Below are 23145 nucleotides of genomic sequence, written 5' to 3' on the forward strand. Positions count from 1 at the left end.
GATATGTCCTCATATGTAGTCTAGTCCACCTACCTTTGGGCTGTAAGGCCTGCTGTAGGGATGGCTTACCTATCCTGCTTGCAAAGTGTTTGGGCGAGGCACGCAGGAGGTGAGCCATGTCATGTCCACGCTTTTCTCTGCACCATGGCATGCCGACTGCAATGGCAGCTTGCATGTTGATACAGAGGGTCATCTTAGGGTGGCACAATACATGCTGCCGCCCTTAAGGGCCCCCTTTAGTATGCCATGACCTAGGTACCAGGAGTATCATTTACTAGGGACTTATGAGGGTGCTAAATTGTACTGGTTTTGGGAAAGAGATCTGCACTTCTGTCAAAATGTCATCAGATACCAGGCAAAAAGTGGGACTGACCATGTCCAAAAGGGGCACTTGACTACAATTTTCCCCAGTGGGACACGCCTCAGGTGGACTTATTCGCTTCCTATGTAAATGCCTAACGCCAGCGAATCTGCACCCTTCAGTATCCGTTTGGGAGTGCCCTGGATGGATGCATTTCAGTTGAAGTGGAATTTTCTGCTGCATTACCCATTTCCCCCTTACCCTTGATTCTGTGAGTTTTTAGGAAGATTAGCCAAGCCAAAAGAAAAGTGTGCATTCCCTCATCATTAAAAAAAACTTCGTAACTAAAGCCCTACCCAGGGTCTGCACCCACGATGAAGAGGGATATCAGGAAAGAAGACAAAGATTAATATATAACCAACATCCGGACTAACAACTTAAGTTCATCGCATTAGTTTTAATACAACAAACTGTATGGATAGTAATAGCATGCAAGGATATTTAACTACGACATTCACATGTGTATATTTTTTACGGACTACATCATTAATAGTAGACATGCATTCTGGGTACAGTAGTTTCCTTAATGAATCAGGTAAAAAGCAACAGGAAGTTGTAGACTCAGGGCCAATGAGAAGGGAGAATACTAGGGAGATGTTACATAAAACAACGGGCGGAAAGGGATACTCTATAATGTGGTTGGAGCTACAACGAGGAGAGAGGGAGATGTGTATGGTTGGCAAAGCAGGTACGTGGACGGGATGGAAAGTTTAGATAAACATACTGGCAGAATGTGTAAACTAGGGATTTGGAGTTAAGAATGTCCGTGTACTAAATCTTTTTTAAAAAACGCAGCGCAATAAAAATTGAGTAATTGACATAACTTACATACCTGACAACTAGAGGGATCCCCTTCCAAAATCGCAAGCATCTTTACGAGTAGAATGGGTGAAACAATGGCGAATAATGGAGAGTACTCATATTAGTTAATAGCAGGGAATACTGGGTTTATATTTTGGAGGTAAAGACACGGCGGGCAATGACCTAATTAACTCAGAGGGAAACCCGGTGGGATGACGCACTCCGGAGTCATGTTTGTTTTAATGAAGTAATTACGTAGGGAGACAACTTTTGCGCATTGAAACTGTAATGTAGTTCATGTTACGCAAAGAGTGGTACTTATGCATGTATTTTTTTATTTATTTGTAGCGACCCCCAACGAAGGGCACACGATGGCCCGAAATGCATTGGGTTCTTTTTTATGGAATAAAAAAAACACTGCTTGCGATGGACTTTTTGCATCATTCATATTCTTTCTGAAAGGCACCGAATGGGCCTTGTTTGAATATTAGAAATTTGAAAATTGGCATAAAACTCTGAATGTTGGATTGTGGTATTATTGAAGAAAAACAACACGTGAATAATAATGGAGAAAAATGATGGTTAAATTTGGATTAATAAGGATCAAGGGTAAAGGATTTGGAATTAAAAGTGCACGCTCAAATAGCGGCACAAAGCTGTGCATTTGACCCAGGGGCTAGTTAGTCCCTCATCACTTATGATCTTGTAACTACGTGGCAGTAGGGCATGCCAAACAGTCGACCTGCACGCAATCAGTTTAAGGATGGATAATACGTATGTGGATACGAATAATTGGAGTTCAAAAAGAAAGGTGTGCATTCCCTCATCATTAAAAAAAACTTCGTAACTAAAGCCCTACCCAGGGTCTGCACCCACGATGAAGATGGATATCAGGAAAGAAGACAAAGATTAATATATAACCAACATCCGGACTAACAACTTAAGTTCATCGCATTGGTTTTAATACAATAAACTGTATGGATAGTAATAGCATGCAAGGATATTTAGCTACGACATTCACATGTGTATATTTTTTACGGACTACATCATTAATAGTAGACATGAATTCTGGGTACAGTAGTTTCCTTACTGAATCAGGTAAAAAGCAACAGGAAGTTGTAGACTCAGGGCCAATGAGAAGGGAGAATACTAGGGAGATGTTACATAAAACAACGGGCGGAAAGGGATACTCTATAATGTGGTTGGAGCTACAACGAGGAGAGAGGGAGATGTGTATGGTTGGCAAAGCAGGTACGTGGACGGGAGGGAAAGTTTAGATAAACATACTGGTAGAATGTGTAAACTAGGGATTTGGAGCTAAGAATGTCCGTGTACTAAATCTTTTTTAAAAAACGCAGCGCAATAAAAATTGAGTAATTGACATAACTTACATACCTGACAACTAGAGGGATCCCCTTCCAAAATCGCAAGCATCTTTACGAGTAGAATGGGTGAAACAATGGCGAATAATGGAGGGTACTCATATTAGTTAATAGCAGGGAATACTGGGTTTATATTTTGGAGGTAAAGACACGGCGGGCAATGACCTAATTAACTCAGAGGGAAACCTGGTGGGATGACGCACTCCGGAGTCATGTTTGTTTTAATGAAGTAATTACGCAGGGAGACAACTTTTGCGCATTGAAACTGTAATGTAGTTCATGTTACGCAAAGAGTGGTACTTATGCATGTATTTTTTGATTTATTTGTAGTGACCCCCGACGAGGGGCACACGATGGCCCGAAATGCATTGGGTTCTTTTTTATGGAATAAAAAAAACTGCTTGCGATGGACTTTTTGCATCATTCATATTCTTTCTGAAAGGCACCGAATGGACCCTGTTTGAATATTAGAAATTTGAAAATTGGCATAAAATTCTGAATGTTGGAATGTGGTATTATTGAAGAAAAACAACACATGAATAATAATGGAGAAAAATGATGGTTAAATTTGGATTAATAAGGATCAAGGGTAAAGGATTTGGAATTAAAAGTGCACGCTCAAATAGCGGCACAAAGCTGTGCATTTGACCCAGGGGCTAGTTAATCCCTCATCACTTATGATCTTGTAACTACGTGGCAGTAGGGCATGCCAAACAGTCGACCTGCACGCAATCAGTTTAAGGATGGATAATACGTATGTGGATACGAATAATTGGAGTTCAAAAAGAAAGGTGTGCATTCCCTCATCATTAAAAAAAATTACAGGAACAAAGCACAACAGAGTGTAGATACTTCGAATTGTGAAGGAAGGGACAAGAGAGATGCAGCAACATCACAATTTCTTTTGAATGACACATTCTTTTCTGAAGAACCTTACTGATGGTGCCTGAGGGGGGAGGATGAGGAGTGCGTGCTTGGCACCTCCTTGCCGGTAGACCAGTCAGGGCCATACATTGAAGGAAAGGTTGAAGGAAATGATGTCACCTTTCTGTTGGACACTGGTGCTACCCGTTCTACTGTGAGAACAGCAGACGTTCTAAACCTACCCCTCTCGGGAGAAGCGATCCGAGTAGTGGGCGTTTCTAATAAACAAATTAGTACCCCAGTTACAGAACCAATGGAAGTGAGAATATGGAACTTTAAAGAAATGCATAGATTCCTTGTCTGTAACTCAAGTCCTGTAAACCTACTAGGACGAGATTTGATGTGCAAAGTGAATTGCACCATCTTTTGCACTCTTGGGGCCTCATTTATGAGAAATGACGCGTCGCTGCGTGAAAGCAGCGATGCGTCACTTCTCAGTGCGCACTCCTTGCGACATTCCTGATGCGTCATATTTAATGTATGACGCATCATGTCGCAAGGAGTTACAGATACGTCAGTATTTCTGACGTATCTGTAAGCGCAAAAGTGACGCATTGCTGGAGTGTGTCACAAAAGTGACAGAACTCCAGCAATGCGTCCTTTCACATGGGGCAAGCCCCATGTGAAAGGGCCTGCGTCATTCTTACTCCTGCTGTGAGGCAGGCGCAGGATTTTGACGCAACGGTGTCCTAAAAGTGATTTCACTCTGCGTCACTTCTACGACCCTTCCTTGCGTCAATACGCCCCCCTTGCATACATTAAACCTGGCGCAGGTATAATGTGGCGCAGGGGTTTACAAAGTGACGCATCTACCTAGATGCGTCACTTTGTAAATATGACGCAACAAGGCGCATTTTTTACGCCACTGGTGCGTCACAAAAAGTGACGCACCGGCGGCGTAAAAGTGACGCAAGGGCTCATAAATGAGGCCCCAAGACGGAATTTACAAATTAATGTTAGCGAGACCAGAGACAGAAATTAAACAAATGACAATAAAAGACTTACCAGAAGAACTGCAACAGATGGTTAAACCAGAGGTATGGGACTTTACTGGAAAGGATGTAGGACTAATGGCAAATGTTGACCCAATAAAAGTAACCATAAAAGAAGACGCAGTCTACCCAAATACTCGACAGTACAAAATGAGTGCAGAAATAAAGGCAGGTGTTGCAGTAGAAATAAAGCGCTTGGTGGAAACAGGCATTTTGCAAGAAGTAATGAGCAGTCCATGTAACTCTCCCATAATTGGTATAAAGAAACCGAGTGGTAAGTAGAGGGTTGTACAGGACCTTCAATAGGTTAATAAGATTGTTGTTCCTTGCTGTCCAGTCGTGCCAAATCCTGCAGTGATTCTGTATCAGATACCGTGGGAAGCTGGATGCTTTACTGTCATTGACCTATGTCACACATTTTTCTCGATTCCATTGCACCCAGATAGCAAATTTCTTTTCTCATTTGAATTCGACAGTCATGTCTATGTTTGGAATCGTGTCCCTCAGGGGTACACAGAAAGCCCCTCGATTTTTAATCAGATTTTGAAAAAGTGCCTTGAGTCAGCAGTACTACCTGGACAGTCAGTCTTGGTTCAGTATATAGACAATCTTTTGATGGCGTCTAAAACACGAAAAGACTGTGTTGTTGATACCATTGCTTTACTGAATCATCTGGGTGAAGGAGGTCATAAAGACCAGATGTAGGTAGGTTTTACCGGTCGGTAACGGCCGAAATCGGCCGTTACCGACCAGTAAAAGCCTTTTCCTATGTAGGAGGCTTTTTTACCGATTTGGTAAATAACGAATCAGTATTTATCGATTCGGTATTTACAGAGTCATCATTTACCGATTCGGTATTTACCGAATCAGTAAATGAGATGTAGGAAGCACTCAAAAGAGTGCTTCTGGGCTTTAAGAATTTGTTGTTTACCACCAACTGTTAGTTGGTGGTAAATAAGGACTTCCTATGTAAATGCATAAATGTGCATTTACACCTGTGCCATGTGACAGACATGCATGCCCTTAGGGCATGTATGTATGCCACATGTGCACACCAGCACTAAACAGGGGTGCAACAGGGTGTCAAAGTGACACCCTGCCACCCTTGACTTTTTCCCAATTTTACCGAATCGGTAATTACTGATTCGGTAATTGACATTCATTCCTATGGGCCTCCAGGCTCATAGGAATCAGTGGCAAATACCTATTCTGTATTTTTTACTGATTTTGTACCTACATAGGATTTACCGATTCTAAAATACCGAATCGGTAAAATTCGGTATTTTAGAAACGGTAAATCCAATTTACCCATATCTAACCCAAAGAATCCCCAGAGAAATTGCAATTTGGTGCTACCCCAGTGAAATATCAGGGGCATCAAATAGAGAGAGGTGTCAGAAAAGTTACCTCAGAAAGAATCAGGATAATTAAAAACATGAATTTGCCACAAACACAAAAAGAGATCAGAATGTTTCTTTGAGTTGTAGGATATTGCAGGCAATGGATTGTGGGATTTGGAGTCCTTGCAAAACCCCTGATACAAATGACAAAGAAAAGAGCCAAGAATCCAGTAGAGTCGGATGACGAAAGCATGACTACTTTTGTAAATTTACGAGACTGCCTCTGTACAGCTCCAGCATTGGGAATGCCTGACTATTCAAAGGATTTTGCACTTTTTTGTCACACACAAGATAATAGTGCACTTTCAGTCTTGACTCAGATTCATGGACTAGTACGACGTTCTGTGGCATATTTTTCGTCCACATTAGACCCAGTGGCAGCTGCATTGCCCGGATGTCCGAAAGCAGTAGCTGCAACTTGCATGAGCCTTGAGCAGAGTGAATCCATCATTATGGGACATCCTGTAACTGTGTATGTTCCACATGCAGTTGTAATCTTGCTAACCAGGACTAAGACTCAGTATCTCACACCTAGTCGGCTGACTAAGTACGAGAGAATTCTTGTAGGTGCAGGAAATGTAACCATTGCTAGGTGTAATATTTTAAACCCAGCAACCCTGTTTTCTAATTCACATATTGCAGAACTAAAGTGTCATATGGTTATTACGTTCCCATAGGTTGTGTTAAGTTAGCATGTGCTTGTTAAAAGTTTAAACGCCATCTTTTCTTTCTGCTTCGGTTTGCACACGACACCTACTTGTTATTACAGCTTTTAACCTAGAAGAAGGATTTGATTTACTTCAGAATAATATATTATTGCACTGATATCAGTCGTGCCTGGAACATTTGGAACAACTGTCTGCACACTGAGAGCTGCACACTCTAACACAAGGTTATTGTAGGCCTGATCCTCGCACTACGTTAGTCATAACACAAATAATGTTTGTGCCAACTTTGGGCTCTACGTGAGTTCCAAGATACAGTTACAGGAAATGCTAAACACACTTGATGCTGGACATGCTGAGAGCTGGTAGCTGTTGATGTGATCTCCTACTACTGAGAATTTGAGGTATGGGTTCGCCCAGCTAAAGCCCAAATGAGACCTTCTTAGATATAATATAATATGCTAATTAGGGTGCGCGAAATATAGGTGATACAGAATTCTATAGATTTTGCATCATAATATGTTATCACAGTTTGCTTATTATGGATTAGTGACTATGCTGCTGACTCTGATTTTTATAATATGTATGTTGGTATTATACAAGATACTGCGTTTGAGAATGTTGCATTGAAAAAATAAACATTTCAAACTTGCACGTGTTCTCATTGCCTCCCAGTTTCGGTTTGGAATGATAATATAACGAAAGAGTGTTCATGTGTTCCACGATACCTGAGGTATTCTAAGTTCATGTTCTGGATTGTCTAAGACATCGGGAAGTATTTACTGCCGATGAGATACTGTAGCTAGCCTGGTAAGGGGATTTCTGAAACATAGGTGAGTTGTGGGTCACCCTGACTCACCCAGGTTCTAGGTGTCTGAGCACAGTTCTGTGAGAGAACGGAAACCCTGCGACATGGCGCCCATTTGTTGGTTGGCCCTATAACATGACACTCGAGTAGTATATCATTCAAACCTTAACGCCTACATTCCCGTTTCCGGAAAACGGCAGTGTCGGAAAAACCTACCTATTTTTGAAATAGGTTGTTTTCAAGCTTGAATCTATCTAAAACGGTTTCCTTGAATTACTACCCAGTTGTGCTACGAAGTATACTTTGTTTTTTCTAATTCCTGTGCTAACATGGCTCAGCCTGTGGACATCCCGCAGCATAGTCGCATTGCGGTGCGTGACCATTTGCGGATCTATGATGTCCCTTTAGATGGCTTGGCTGTGGTTCTGGTGGTGAGCGCGGAACATGCTTACCCGTACGAACTGTTTTATTCGTGGGTGACATTTCCGGCGGTGGACGCTAATTCTGGTGTGTTCCACACATACACAGCTACGGTAGTACCGGCTGCGTACGCTCCGTACAGAGCACTGGAGGTTCCTATTGACGCTTGGCAGCATGGAGTTTGGTTTGGTGGCGCCCTACCGCACGCTTTAACCGCTCCGAGGTTAGGTCCTTTGTCCATTCCGGGCACTGCTTGGCCTGCTTTGGGTGGTTTTACTCCTCACCCTCAACGTGCCACTTGTAACGTGGCTGATCTGCGGCGGCTTCATGAAGTCGCGGTGGGAGTAATTAGAGCGCTTGTTCATTACATTGGCCGTAATGTTCAGGAAGCGGCCCCTAGAGGCGCACAGCTTCGAGCAGAACATGCTGGTCTGAAAATCAACCCGGTCATGGTTAATTCCGTGATGGGTAAAAAGCCCTTGGAAAAGGGCGATTTTCCGTTCTGGCTTGCTGAGAAATTCGGCCAGCTGGAGGCTGTGTTTCCTAATACGAGTCCGGGTGATAAGCATCGGATTCTTACACTGAGTTTACCGAAGGATCTGGCTCCTGAACTTGCTGACTGTGAAACCTGGGGAAAAACGTTTGCGGCGGTCTATTCGAGGTGCTATGGCTCCCCGTCTGTGACCAACCTAGGTGGGGTCCTTAAACGTGTTCAGGATGAACATGGACCGGAGGCGGCTGTTGAATTGGGCATGCGCCTGTGTGGCTCCTTTGAAGTGGTTTGCGGTGTGATCCTTGAGAATGTCAAGGGTGATGCAGTGAACTTTCAAGTTGCTAACGCGTTAGCTTTGGTTCCCGAGCCCGATCGACCCCGACAGTTAGCAAAGATTATTGTGCATGCTTACGCAATGGTGGGCCGCAATGCAAAGAGGGTTAGGACTTTTTCTGAAAAGGAAAAGAAACAGCCCCAGAGTCAGACATCGGAAACTGGTGGTCAACAAAAGTCCAAGAAACAAAATTGGCCTAAAAAACAGAATCAGGGTAAGCAACAACAACAACAAACACAGGTTTCTACTCCTGCGTCTCCATTGCCTGCGCAGTCGGATCGTGTTTATGATTTGCGCGACCGCGCGATGATTAAATCGCCTGAGAGGTTTCAGGCTTCTGAACAACGCTCTCCTCGTTCCTTTCAGGACTCATCGGCTCCGTCAACCGGTGGTGGAGGGGGCGGCAGAGGCCGGGGTGGCCAACAAGGACGTGGTCAGCCCCGCCCGCGTTCCAGTGGAGATCAGCAGGAAGGCTCTACGCCCAAGAGACCTCAGTTTACTACGAAGAAAGTCGCTGCCCTGACCGCGCATCGTTATGCCCCAGATAGTGAGAACGCGGCTTCGGAATCTGACGTGGGCTCTGACCTTGCTGGACAGCGCTGCAGAGATTACCATAGTGAGAGAGGCCCTCCGTCCACTGTTGAAGGTGACAGCGACTGAAACTTTTGTTGTGATTGAAACTGCAGATACGCATGTTGCTCCCCCTGAAAGACTTTTTGAAATTGTCCTGTTAATTGAAGGTGACATGCAGCGAACTGTAAAAGGGGTATTTTGGGAAAATCTCTCGTCTACGTATGACATTTTGCTTTCGGAGGCTGACTGGCCCCCACCTTTTGTTCTCGCAGCTCCGCGAGGGGAGGAGGTAATCCTGCCCAGCTTCGCGCACACTGTGCCGAGGGTTGAGGCGCTGCATTTTGCAGAAGAGTGGGCTCTGGCGCTTGCGCCGGCTGTGTACCGCAATCAGTGTGGCTGGGATAAATTGTCACCAAGCCATGAGATTCCTTTACGGTCACAGCCACAGCCTCAACCCCAATATCCCATACGGCGTGAAGCAGCTATCCTTGAACAATTGGAATATCAAGGTGTAATTGAAACGTGTGTGTCACCGATGAATAACCCCCTTTTTACTGTGAACAAACCGGACGGGTCATATCGTTTGGTTTTGGATTATAGGCATTTGAACTCGCATTGCCGTAACTGTGCAGTACAGAATACGCACGGCTCTGCGTTAGTGAATAGTCTTGAGCGTAAACGGTTCAAAACCACGCTTGACATTTCCAATGGTTTTTATGCACATAGATTAGATGGTCTAAGTTCCCAATGGACCAGTTTTACGTGCGGCGGAGTGCAAAAAAAAATGTTTAAACGACTCCCAATGGGCTACAAGAACAGTCCGGGAGTTTTTTCCGCGCGCATAGTCTCTCTTTTAGAGAGCTTCGACCCAGTTGCTTGTTCGTATGTGGATGACATTTATCTCACAGACGACGATCTTTGGGAGCATCTGTGTCGAGTAAATAGCATAATTTGTAACTTTGCTGACGTAGGTTACAAGTTTAACTTTGCAAAGTCTCACATTGCAGAGTACACAGTGTTGTTTCTGGGTTACGAGCTTAACCATGAAGGGAAGGGTTTAGCACCCCATTTCCTGGAGAAATGTGCACAGTTGTGCTCTCCGACAACACTGAAAAAATTACAATCTCTTCTGGGTTTTCTGAATTTCGGGAGGACTTACATTCCGGAATATGCCCAGCGTATCAAGCCTTTGTATGCTTTGATACAACCATCTTTTTCCAAATCATGCTGGCTGCCAGAGCATTCGGCAATTCTGCAGTCTTTGCAGGCTGATTTGCTCGCTTCTGAATACTTACAGACTCGTGATAACCAGACCAACCTGGTGATAAGAATTATCCCTGGGGCGGTGGGTTTCACGTACCTGACTTTTAATGAAGGAGATACAGTACCTATTGCTTACAAGTCACACTTGTACACTTCGGCTGAATTGCGTTTTTCCACTGTGGAGAAAGTTTTAACGGCTGTGCAAATGGCAATTCTTAAGGAACGTGCCCTGTCACAAGGAAAGCGCATGTTGGTTGTTACCCCGTGCCCTGCCTTAGAGGCGGTTACGAAAGCCAGTGTACCTAATTCCAATGCTTTGCACCCTCGGTGGATTCAATGGGCTGCATCCTTGGCATCCCAGGATGTCACGTTTATTTTTGACGCCACTTTACGGTCACAGGAGTATTTACAGTATGAATTTGTTCATCCTGCTCCTTTAGCGATGCGGCCGTTGGAGGATTTCCATTGCATCATTTACACTGATGGTTCGGCGCAGGTTGCGCATGGCTCTAAACATGCCTACGTTTCCGCTTGCGCCATTGTGGTCGGTGCCATGGTGAACGATGAGTTCATGTCCAGTGTCGTGCACACGCAGACGCTTGGAGACTGCACCGCACAATTGGCAGAGCTTCGTGCTCTGATGCTTGCATTGGAGTACGCAGATCCAAGTGTGACGACTTTAATCGTAAGCGATTCTTACTACTGTGTCCAGTCTTACAATGAAAACTTGTTCTTTTGGATTCAGAATGATTTTCGTGATTCCAAAGGTAGCACAATAAAACATAAAACTATCTGGGTCCGAGTGGCGGAACTTAAAGAGAAACTGCCACTCGTGTTTGTGATTCATACTCTCGGTCATCAGCGCGTGGGGGTCCACGCTGTTGGCAACTCGCTTGCTGATGAAGCAGCGAAGTCAGCGGTATCAAAATACTTGGTTGCAGCAGTCACGAGGTCCAAAAGCAAAATCGATGATGACATCTTGGCAGCTGTAGCTGCAACGGAGAAGGGAAGTAAATATCCTGCGGGATTCCCTTCTAAATACACATACCACTAAAGTCCCGATAAGGTTCCTTATGTGAAAATCCCTGAAGTTGGCGAACGTCTAGTTCCCAACTCGGATCGCAGAGCAGCTTTGATTACAGCGGCACATGAAGGTGTGGCGTCTGCGCATGCGGGCGTCTCGGCCACTGTAACTCAGCTACAACAGAGATTCTGGTGGCGGGGTCTGTACAAACAGACGCGTGAATATGTTCTTCAATGTGACATTTGCCAGCAGATTAAGCCTTCTACTGCTACGCGTCCGCCTCAGACACAGTTGTACATCTCTAATAAACCACTTGGTTGCGTTTATTTGGATCACTGCGGTCCTTTTTCTTCTGATACTGCGTTCAAATACATCTTAGTAGCAGTTGATTCATGCACACGCTTTGTATGGGTATGGCCGCATCGAAGCGCTGATTCGCGGACTGTCATTAAGGATTTGCGTGTCTTTGTGGGAATTTTTGCCTGTGGTACTTTCCATTCGGACCAAGGACCGGCTTTTGCCTCTAAGGCATACAAGGCTGCTATGGTTTCGTTGGGAGTCCAAGTCAAGTTTTCAAGCCCCTACAGACCCGAGGGTAATAGTGTAGTAGAACGAATGAACCGCGACTTAAAGCAATCTTTGGCAGCCCGAGTTATAGGCACTGGTAGAAACTGGCTAGCCCACCTCATAGGCGTGCAGCGTGCGCTTAATAATCTCCCTAGAAGGTCTCTGGGTGGGCGGACCCCATACGAAATGCTCTTTGGTATCAAGATGTATGTACCTGACCTTGATGGGCCGGACTACAAGGCCCAGGCCGGGGCCTTTGACGTAGATGAACATTGCAATGTTTTACAGAATCTACAAAAGACCAGAGACAGTCTTGCAAAGGAACATTTGCCCTCCACATCGGATGATGCGTTGCAGATCCCGGTAGTTGGCTGGCTACCCCAAGTTGGAGAACTGGTTCGAGAGAAGATCGATAACAAAAAAGAGTTTGGTCCCTCATATCGAGCACCAGTCCGAGTACTTGGAGTGAAGGGCACAAGAACAGTCATTTTACCACCACTTCCAGGTCGTAAGGAAAACAGATTTATTTCTATTGACAATGTCAAGACACACAGGGTGGCCGATTCTTCATAGCATGACACCGGCTGTATCCTGTCCTTCCATGGTGAGGCACTCTGTGCTGGCTATTACATCTGGTGCAGAACAGGAGGTGTCCCTCGAGATGCCTGCCATATCCAGACCTTTATTAAATACTATTCCTGATACTAACATTGATGAGCTAACCTACACTTATCCTGCTGATCTATCGATGCCTGATTTGCAGACCCGTTTGGCAGGCCAGTCCAGATTCTCTTTTGACTCTGTTTCGGAAACATCAAAGAAACCCATAAACATGGCAAGATATGCCACGTTGTTCAAAAAACATTTTTTAATTCCGCCTTGGACATACATTTGGTTGATCCTATTTTCATTCTATCTTTTTATGTCAATTGGTTTTGTGTTTTATTTTTTCCGCCTGATCGATGGTCACTACGTTAAAGAAAGAACAGGAATTCGGTACCTTAATGGAACATTGAACCCTCTCTCCTCTTCACATTCTGCGCTCAGACAGAAACGAAACTTAAAAGCAGTTAACATTACAGCATGGCCTGTCCTTGACGGGATTGTGTGGGATGCGGTTAGGTTTCAGATACATGGGCCTACTGAAGTGATTAATGTTCCAAATGTGCTTAGAGTAAACATGGGAGATGTGATTAAACAAAATGTACGTTCTGATGATTGGGATATTCAGGCCGTAGAAGCATTATTCTCTGATTTAAAGTATTATGCTGCCTTCGATGCTGAGGATCTGTATACTGATTCTATTAATTATGGTGATTTGTTTTGTTTTCAACACTATGGTAATCATTTTTTACATAAGACAAATTCCAGGAGGGTTGCTGTGAATTATACACAATGGGAACATTGCCCTGCTCCATTCAGTGGCAGTTCCAATACATTTCTGAAAAAATATACATATTTTACAGACTTTGATCAGTCTAATCCCAAGTCATTTTATTTTAAAATGACACAAAAGCCCATTTCCAAAGTTAGACTTACCGATACAAAATTGCTGTATTCGAAGTCCTTTTTAGACAGGTTGGCTGTAGATGGCTACGAGTTCTGGAAAGGAACAATTGACCTTAAATCGGTTTGGGGTACCAAAGATTGGCAGGTACAAGGCACTGAGGCTTTGCACCGTGCATGTCTCATCCCGAATCACATGTTGTTTTTAAATTCTACCATTTTCCAGACAACATGCTTTGGATTGGCTACTTCTAAAAAATTAAATACACCAACCATTCCAGATTTAAATGAATATACTGGTTGGGGTAATTTCACTGCTTCCTCCATTCAAGAGTTGCAAACTCTTTTACACAATTCATCCTTTGACATTTCCAGTTTGGATTCCAAGGGTTGGCTGGTATGGCAAAAAAGTGCTGATTCTTGCCAGCGCCGTTTTATGGGTTTGGCTGAGGGATTCACAAAACTCAGGCCCGATCCACGTTTTGAGGGAGACTATTCTGTCACGACTTATTCTGTGGGTAAGCTGTGTCAAAATTGGTTACAACATTCTACTTTAGCTGCAGTTAAACTACATTTGTCTCAATTACATGATAATGTGGATTTAAACGATTTTATAAAAGGCCCTGCTAAAGGTAGATCTAAGCGATTCCTGTATGCAATTTACAATGAAATTTGGAAAGTTAACCAGGTTGAAGCTGCTAAACGCCTAAGGGCTATTGATCAAGCTAATTTAGAAAAAGTGCTTGCAGTGGTTGATAACAGCATTAACACGCTTTCTTCCCGAATTTACACTTTAAATAATATTGTGTCTTCTGTTGTCGACATAGTACATGATGAAGTGTCCGTATTGTATCATGGTCAAAATCAATTGCGTTCTGTGATGCAGTTTGCATGGACACTACAGACTCTTAAGTCTGGTCGAGTGCCATGGACTTTTTTAAACATCTCATCATTATTTGCCCCTTTTAATTTGACTGAAAAACAGCGCATGTTGTCAATGAGAGATGCTACATTTTCTATGTTACATATTGAAAAATTAGAATCCCTGCCGTTTTCGGTGGCTGAAGTAACTGCAGCAACATGGCTTATTCATGGTGTTATAACGTTACCTTTTGCTTTGTATAAATTTACAAATTGTATGAAATATATTGCCATTGGGCGATATGAACCATTAGGCAGTGCTTTCCTCCATGAGACATGGTCTTTACCATACACTTACAGATGTCTTAAGGATGGGAATGAAGTGAATCTGAATGGGGAAGAATGTACACAGTCCCCAGACCGCTCACTTATTTGCAGACACATCCAGTTGCATGGTTCTTGCAATCAGGACAAACCGAATTTGGCCTGTGTTTTGAAAGGGACCCCGGTTCCAGCAATAGTTCCCACGTTCACGTTGTTGTCCAACGGTAGTTATTTACTTTTAAATAACGAGTTTTGTTGTGGGTTAGAGGCTGGAATCGGATATGTGGTTACAGTGTCTGAAAGGGTCGTTTGCTGTAAGAATGTGTTGTATCCACCCACGCATGGGAATTCAGAAGTTTTAATTTGGCCGAGAATACCAACCTTGAGAGCTGAATTCAATGGTTTAGGCCGTATAAGAGCCCTTTTGTCTCAAAAACAGGTGGCCCTGAGCTCTGCCCGTGAAACTTATGTCCTTCACATAGCAAACACACGCACAGAAGTACAAGCTCTTTTAAGTACTGATTTGCCGTTTCATTTTTGCGAGCTAGTTCATCAAATCTTTAATGCCTCCTCCACATCCAACCTCGCGCATTTTTTTAAAATGGTTAGCAGTGGTCTTGTGACTACATTTGAAAAAGTATTTGGTATCATCCCTGCGTTCTTTCATTCTATATTCGCTAGTCTGTTTGGCGGATTTCCTGTATTGCTGGCTTTGGCTGCAGGCGTTCTGGTGATATTTTATTTCATAAAACATGGATGCCCATCCTGCGCAAGGAAACGCACAGCACCTACTGATGCAGTTTTGCAACCGGATGCTTGATTATTATGGATCCCTGCCGCTTGCGACATTAAGCACGGCTTTTGGATTATCTTTCAGATTTTCCTATTTCACCTGTGTCCAGCCTGTGTTTCATTGCCTGAGCTGTGATTTCGACTGGGCCATTGATTTGTGTCTCTGTTTACCGACTTCTCCTGACGTCAATTTTGATCAGCTGATGTCCCCCGTAGTGGCTCATGAGTTGGTCTGTTCTGGCGAAAGGGTTATGGCTATGGCAGCGATGCATGGACTAATGGGTCAGTGGGACATCTTCGCAGCAGCGCATGACTTTCTGGCACAAAGCGTTCTCGAGAACCCGCTGAGTTGTCCTCTGATGATGCTAGAGGATTCAGTACTGGAGGAGCACGTATGTTCTTTCCCATTGCTTAATTGGATGGCTGAACTGTTTTCGGATGATGACAGTGATTTCATGTTGGAAGCTGTTGCTACATATTTTGCATATTCATTCAACGAGGGATGACTTTGAATACTTCCATCTATATGGCACGTGACTTTTTAGTAATTCTGAATGGTGCCACTTTCAATACGAACATTCGAATTTTTTCATATGTTCAAGGCCTGTTTATTAATTTTAGGCCTCAAGTTCGACTTTTTATATTTTGTGTGGCCACTATAGGCATTCATTACATACATTACATACATGCATTACATACATTTAGCTTGGCTCAAAATCATTGAACTCTGCTTTCAAGTCTTGCCTCTCATAGTGTAATGGCTTATATATATATTTGTCTTTTGACCGTCCTCGGACCATTGGGGGGGTGTCATATGGTTATTACGTTCCCATAGGTTGTGTTAAGTTAGCATGTGCTTGTTAAAAGTTTAAACGCCATCTTTTCTTTCTGCTTCAGTTTGCACACGACACCTACTTGTTATTACAGCTTTTAACCTAGAAGAAGGATTTGATTTACTTCAGAATAATATATTATTGCACTGATATCAGTCGTGCCTGGAACATTTGGAACAACTGTCTGCACACTGAGAGCTGCACACTCTAACACAAGGTTATTGTAGGCCTGATCCTCGCACTACGTTAGTCATAACACAAATAATGTTTGTGTCAACTTTGGGCTCTACGTGAGTTCAAGATACAGTTACAGGAAATGCTAAACACACTTGATGCTGGACATGCTGAGAGCTGGTAGCTGTTGATGTGATCTCCTACTACTGAGAATTTGAGGTATGGGTTCGCCCAGCTAAAGCCCAAATGAGACCTTCTTAGATATAATATAATATGCTAATTAGGGTGCGCGAAATATAGGTGATACAGAATTCTATAGATTTTGCATCATAATATGTTATCACAGTTTGCTTATTATGGATTAGTGACTATGCTGCTGACTCTGATTTTTATAATATGTATGTTGGTATTATACAAGATACTGCGTTTGAGAATGTTGCATTGAAAAAATAAACATTTCAAACTTGCACGTGTTCTCATTGCCTCCCAGTTTCGGTTTGGAATGATAATATAACGAAAGAGTGTTCATGTGTTCCACGATACCTGAGGTATTCTAAGTTCATGTTCTGGATTGTCTAAGACATCGGGAAGTATTTACTGCCGATGAGATACTGTAGCTAGCCTGGTAAGGGGATTTCTGAAACATAGGTGAGTTGTGGGTCACCCTGACAAGATATAAGAGAAGAGCCCTTAATTAATTCAGATTATGAGCTATTTGTATATGGCTCATGCATGAGACATGAGGAGGGAGGTCTAAGCGCTGCTTACGCAGTATGTACATCGGGAGGTCCAGTATAAGCATGCCATTTACCTGGAGTAAGTCTGTACAAGTAGCCAAATTGGTAGCCCTGGCAAAGGCCTGTAAATTTGGGAAAAATTGGAAAGTAACCATATACACTGACAGCCAATATGGTTATGGAGGTGTGCATGACTAGGGCCAATTATGGATGCAAAGGGAGTTTCTGACTTCTTCAGGTACTCTAATCAAAAATGATCATTATGTGAAAGATTTACTGCAAGCAATCTGGAAGCAATCCAGTTGCCAAAAGAAGTGGCTGTGGTCAAGTGTGCTCCTCACAAATCTGGCAATGGCAAAGTGACAGCTGGTAATCGATATGCTGACCAATTAGCCCAACATTGTGCAAAATATAAGATGGCTGTTAACAAAAAGGTTGAGGTGGGCGGAAACAGCTGCCAACTTATGTTGCTGGATGGAGTGAATACATGGGAAGAAGTGAGAGATTTGCAGAATGCAGCAGAACCCAAGGAAAAGGAACAATGGAGGAGATTAGGGTGTCAGAGAAGGGCTGAAGATGGTGTCATTGTTTATCTTGACGAAACAGTAGTGTTACCCCACTGTCTGCTTGCTCCTTTGGCTAGGTTGATTCATGGAGATTCACATTTGGGAAGAGATGCTATGATACGTCTGTTCAGACGAACATGGTTTATTGCGAAGTTCAGGAACATAGCAGAAGCACTCTGCCAGAGGTGTTTAATTTGCCAACAAATTAATCCAGGGAAGAAAACAGTGGTATTACCAGGAAAGATTGTAAAGGCAGAAGGTCCTTTTATTCGATTGCAGATTGATTTCATTCAGTTACCTCCTTGTCGAGGACTAAAATATGTACTTGTCATAGTCTGCCTGTTTTCAAAATGAGTGGAAGCTTACCCTGCACGCAGAAAAGATAGCATCACTGTAGCTAAGCTTTTATCAGAGAGCTTATCCCACATTTTGGTTTTCCAGTAACAATTGAATCAGACAGAGGAATACATTTTAATAGTGAAATAATGGGTCTGTTGTGAAGCATTCAAAATTAAGCAAAAACTGCACTGTGCATATCGCCCAGAGGCTTCTGGAGTGGTAGAACAATTGAATGGTACTATCAAGTCAAGTTTGGAAAAAATGTATGAGTGTACTCGATTGGAGTGGCCAGATGCTTTGCCACTTGTTCTGATGGGGCTTAGAAGTATTCCAGACTGGAACACAGGCTTAAGTCCCCATGAAATACTGATGGGAAGAGCAATGCGGCAAGCATGGGTGCCAGGACATAAACTGCTAAGCATATCTGATGTAATGTAATGTAATGTAATGTAATGTAATGTAAAAAGGATTTGTATAGCGCTGCGTTCACCGGACGGTTTCTTGGCGCTGATCACTAACCCAGGAGGAGGCAGAGAGGGGAGAAAGAAGAGCTTTATGTATAGACACCGCGGAAAAGGTGAGTTTTTAGGAGAGAGCGAAAGTGAGGATAGTAAGAGGAGAGTCTGAGGTCTAAAGGTAGGGAGTTCCAGAGTGAGGGGGCCAAGAAGGAGAATCTAAGACCTTCGTGCTTTTTACGCCTGTACCTAGGTGTCTGGAGGAGGGCGTGATGGGAGGAACGGAGGTGTCTGGGGGGGGGGGCGTACAGATGATTTAGTAATGGAATACTGCAAAGAACTGGCTGACCAGGTGCGTTCTATCTCTCGCCAGGTTGGGGAAGACGCTGTCGCCAGACCAGCAACACCAGCACATGACCTGAACCCAGGTGATTGGGTAGTGATAAAGAAACACACTCGAAAATCTTGTCTTGCACCCAGGTGGGGTAAACCACGGCAAGTGATTTTGGTTACCACCACAGCTGTAAAGTGTGCAGGAGTTCCACACTGGATCCATGCCAGTCATATGAAGAAGGTGACGGAAACTGAGGCTGAAGGATAAGCAGCTGAAGAAGAACAGCCGAGCACCAGTCAAGATGATTGGATTCCAGTAATCGACATACCTGCAGAATATTTGCGGACAAGAAGTCAAACCTATCTAGACAGACAGAGTGATAATGAGGATGTGACAGGTGTAGAAAAAGATACTCAGATCATAGAAATCCAAGTCAAAAGTGATTCTGAGGAGGACCAGATAGGGAAGGATCAGGTAATCGACACTCCACCAAGAACTCCTGAGCCCGAAAAGGGACAGATAGAAATTAGGGCGAAAGCTCAAGCAGAAGAAAATCAAGGGTTCGAAGAGCTTGAGCAGGACCAGGTAGAAATAGACAATTGTGTTCAGGACGAAGAAACTGAAGCAAACAAAAGTCAAATTCGACAGATTCCTGAACAAGGCCAGCTTAGTGACCAGGCAGAAGAAACCGAAATAAGACATGGATCTAGTCAGATAGAGAGGGAAACAGAAAACAGCATTGAAATTAATGTGCCACAGCTGAATGAAAATAAAAGAGCATTCGAAGAAAGCCCAAGCACAGTGCCAATTAGAAGACTCAGAAAAGGAGACAAATGGCCTAGATATGTCAAAAGACTGAGACTGCGTTTAAAGAAAATTAATGAAAAACCTGAACAAGTAGATGAAATAACAAGTCAAACTGATCAACCTGCAATACAACCAAGAAGAAGAAGACCACGACTAAAGAGACTGAATAATAAATACAAAGGCCCTGACTGGACCTACATTGTTTTGGAAGATTTTGAAAACCTGGAAAATAAGTGACGAAAGTGATGAAGAATTGATTACCGATCAAACTGACGAAGAAGTGAGACCCACCTGAAATTCACACAGGGTAAAGACTGTGTAAAAGTTACAAAGGGGGGTTGAGTCTCCTCTAGTCAGGAATGGCTGATCATACTGTTAATGGAAGACCGAAAATAAATTGTTTAAAAACATGCTGCAAAGTATGTTTGTGTAGTGTAGCAATAGTACTTATACTTTGGATAGGACTAACAATAGCTATTCCTTACATGATGAGTAAAGACACAAATCTGTACCCTAGTAAGCAATTGCCAAAGGACACAGAAGAGCTACAAACAAGAGATACACCACAAAGAATAGATACACAAGGGAGGGCACTTAGCCTTAGACAAACTAAAATAGACTTAGAAGCACCAGATGAGGAAAGACTGCAATATAATAGAATCAAAAACAGAACTCATTTAAATGTATTTGCAAACTTGTTAGTACACTATGTAGAAGCAATGGAAATAGAAGACTGCTATGTCTGTATAAAGCTGCCTACTTTGGTAGCTGAGGGTGTGACGTACCACCACTTGCCGCTAACATATGGAATTTCCTGTAGTGTTTTAACAAGCTTATTTTACAAGAAAGGACCATCACAGTATTATTATTCCAACTTAGATGTGATATTTTCTGAACTTCCTATACATAGAAACCTAAACCCTGTCCATACTACTAGAGATGTAGAACGCTATATGAGTGAATATTTTCTAACTGTAGGAAAAATAGATACAGATGATGCACACAAGAATAACTTAACATGTTTATTACATGAAAAAGAGAAACCATTTTTGAATATGGTAGAGAAAAGGAGAGAGAGTTTCCAAAGAATAGCAAATGATAAGAATCAGAAAATCCCTAAATGGGCTGAAAATATAGGGAGCACCTCGAATGGTGGAGCTAATGCTGCTATGTTGCTGGATTTCGAAAAGAAAGGGAAACTCTGTCTTCACAGAGAAAAGACTAGTTATTATAACAATGTATTAATTGGTTCCAGTGAAAGTGAACACAATTACAAGGTAATTAGGTGTTGGGGTTTCAAAGATGGGTCCGAACATGTGTTTCCCGCAATCTATTACATATGTGGGAACATGGCTTATTTCAAATTACCAGACCATTGGTATGGGAGTTGTTATTTTTGTATTGTCTTCCCAAAGATATACCATGTGGGTAAAATCACTGGAAGCAATGAAGAAACTAATGGATTAGTACGTAGCAAAAGAGCTAGTGTTGGGGAAATAGTAGGTGATATATTTAGTGCATTGATACCTATAGTGGGAGTGGCTCTGAATACACAAAGAATCTGCAAATTGTCAACAGTAGTAGATCGGTTATCAACTGACACTGCTGGAGGTTTCTTGAGGGTCAATACTGAATTGGTTGTGATCAGATCTATGGTTTTACAAAATCGACTTGCTCTTGACACGTTATTGGCAGAAGAGGGCGGAGTATGTAGAATGTTGAAAGAGCAATATTGTTGCACTTACATACCAGACACAAGTGTTGAAATTAAAAGGTATGTGAGAAATATTACTAATTTGGAAAAAGAGCTTAAACCACTGGAGGTTGATAGTGCCAGGAAGAGGCTTTCTGATGGTCTCTCCTCTGTAGGTAGTTGGTTTTCTAATCTAGGTAAAAGTCATGTGATTAAAATACTGATGTCAATGGTAGGAATAGGTTTATTAGTATTAGGGATAACAATTTGTTGCAAATGTCGAAAACATAAAAAGAAAGATTCCATGAATAAGCGAGGAGTAAAAAGAAATATTGAAGAACTCGAATTAAAAGAATTGAATAGCATGATCTATACGAAAATGAAAAATTCTCATAATACTAATGAGAAAAAGCAGAATAGAAAGTTTGAGAAGATTGAAATGGGTGAAAATTGAGATGTTGGCATCTGTTTCATTAATTGGTAATGATATCAAATATCATCAAAGAGGGGATTGATGGAGCAAGGATTCGCACGAGAAGCGACTTGCTTGTAATCATGAACCTCGAATAACTTTAATTATGTAATCAACATTTTTGTCTTACTAATTTACCCCTCTTTATATCATTATTGGGTGTCCGATTGAAGCTTGCCTATGTGTTTTACTAATCCTAATATGCTTGCAGTTAAAATGGCTGCTGCTACGTGGGAATTTTGTCTGCGCATGCGTCTGTCATATCCACGTGACATGACGTACTCGCAGCTTTGGAGGGAAGTCTGAATTTTAGGTGGTGTGATGACCCGTCCTCCTACTTTGTCCAATCGAAATTGGGGATCCTTACACTTGCAACATTTGGGGGTTGGTACACTGACCTGGAAAACAGTATAACTAGCGTAGGTTTAGCTAGAGAAATTGTCTGACTTGTCCGAATAGCTGACCTGTCACTGACCCAATGCACTCAATAGGAGACTAAGAGCAGAGTGCTGCGGAGCACTCTGTCGGGAGGTTCGCTGACCCAATCGGATTCTGGGAAGTTGAAGTGCTGGCGAAGCACTTTGCTGGTGAAAGCTGTAACCCAATCGGGGTTTTGGCTGATTCCTTGCAGAGAGGGAGTAGCGCAGGCGTTGCAACCAAAACTGCGGGTGCTGGTCTTAACCTTTGGTGGTCCGGTCCTGATCCAGATTCTGGGGTTATCCTGTCCTTATTTTCTGATCTGCAGCTGCTGGCCTACTGGAATTGAAATCTTTGGGGTTCTTCTGTCCTTTTCAACTGACCCGTGGCCAGGGTTGGTCTTCACACCATTCTAGGTAAATATAAATCTGTGTGGGAAATTGTCAATATAATTTGCGTCCTTTTCTTTACCTTCCCTGAATTTGCAAAGCTTTGATTGCGTATGTTCCTTTTTCTTACCCTTCCCTTTTAAACGAGAAATTCATGTTTACGGTTTATTAACGTGTTCCATTTTCTTACCCACCTTTTAGTCAAATGCTAAATGTTTTTGCATGATTGCATAATTGTTCCCTCTCTTCATCCTCCCTTTAAGGAGTTAAGCTTACCTTTCGCATAGTTATGTGCTAAAATTGAGTTTTTGGATTACACAATGTGTTCTCTTTTTCCAAACTGTTAATAATTGCAAAAGCTCTTGGTTTTAGTAAGTTCCTTTTCTTTACCCTCCTTTAGTCAATTTGCGTTAAGTCTGTTTCTCGAAATAGCATGTTC

The sequence above is a fragment of the Lissotriton vulgaris genome, chromosome 4_1 (genome assembly GCF_964263255.1).
Source record: "Lissotriton vulgaris chromosome 4_1, aLisVul1.2, whole genome shotgun sequence".
NCBI classification, from domain to species: Eukaryota; Metazoa; Chordata; class Amphibia; order Caudata; family Salamandridae; genus Lissotriton; species Lissotriton vulgaris.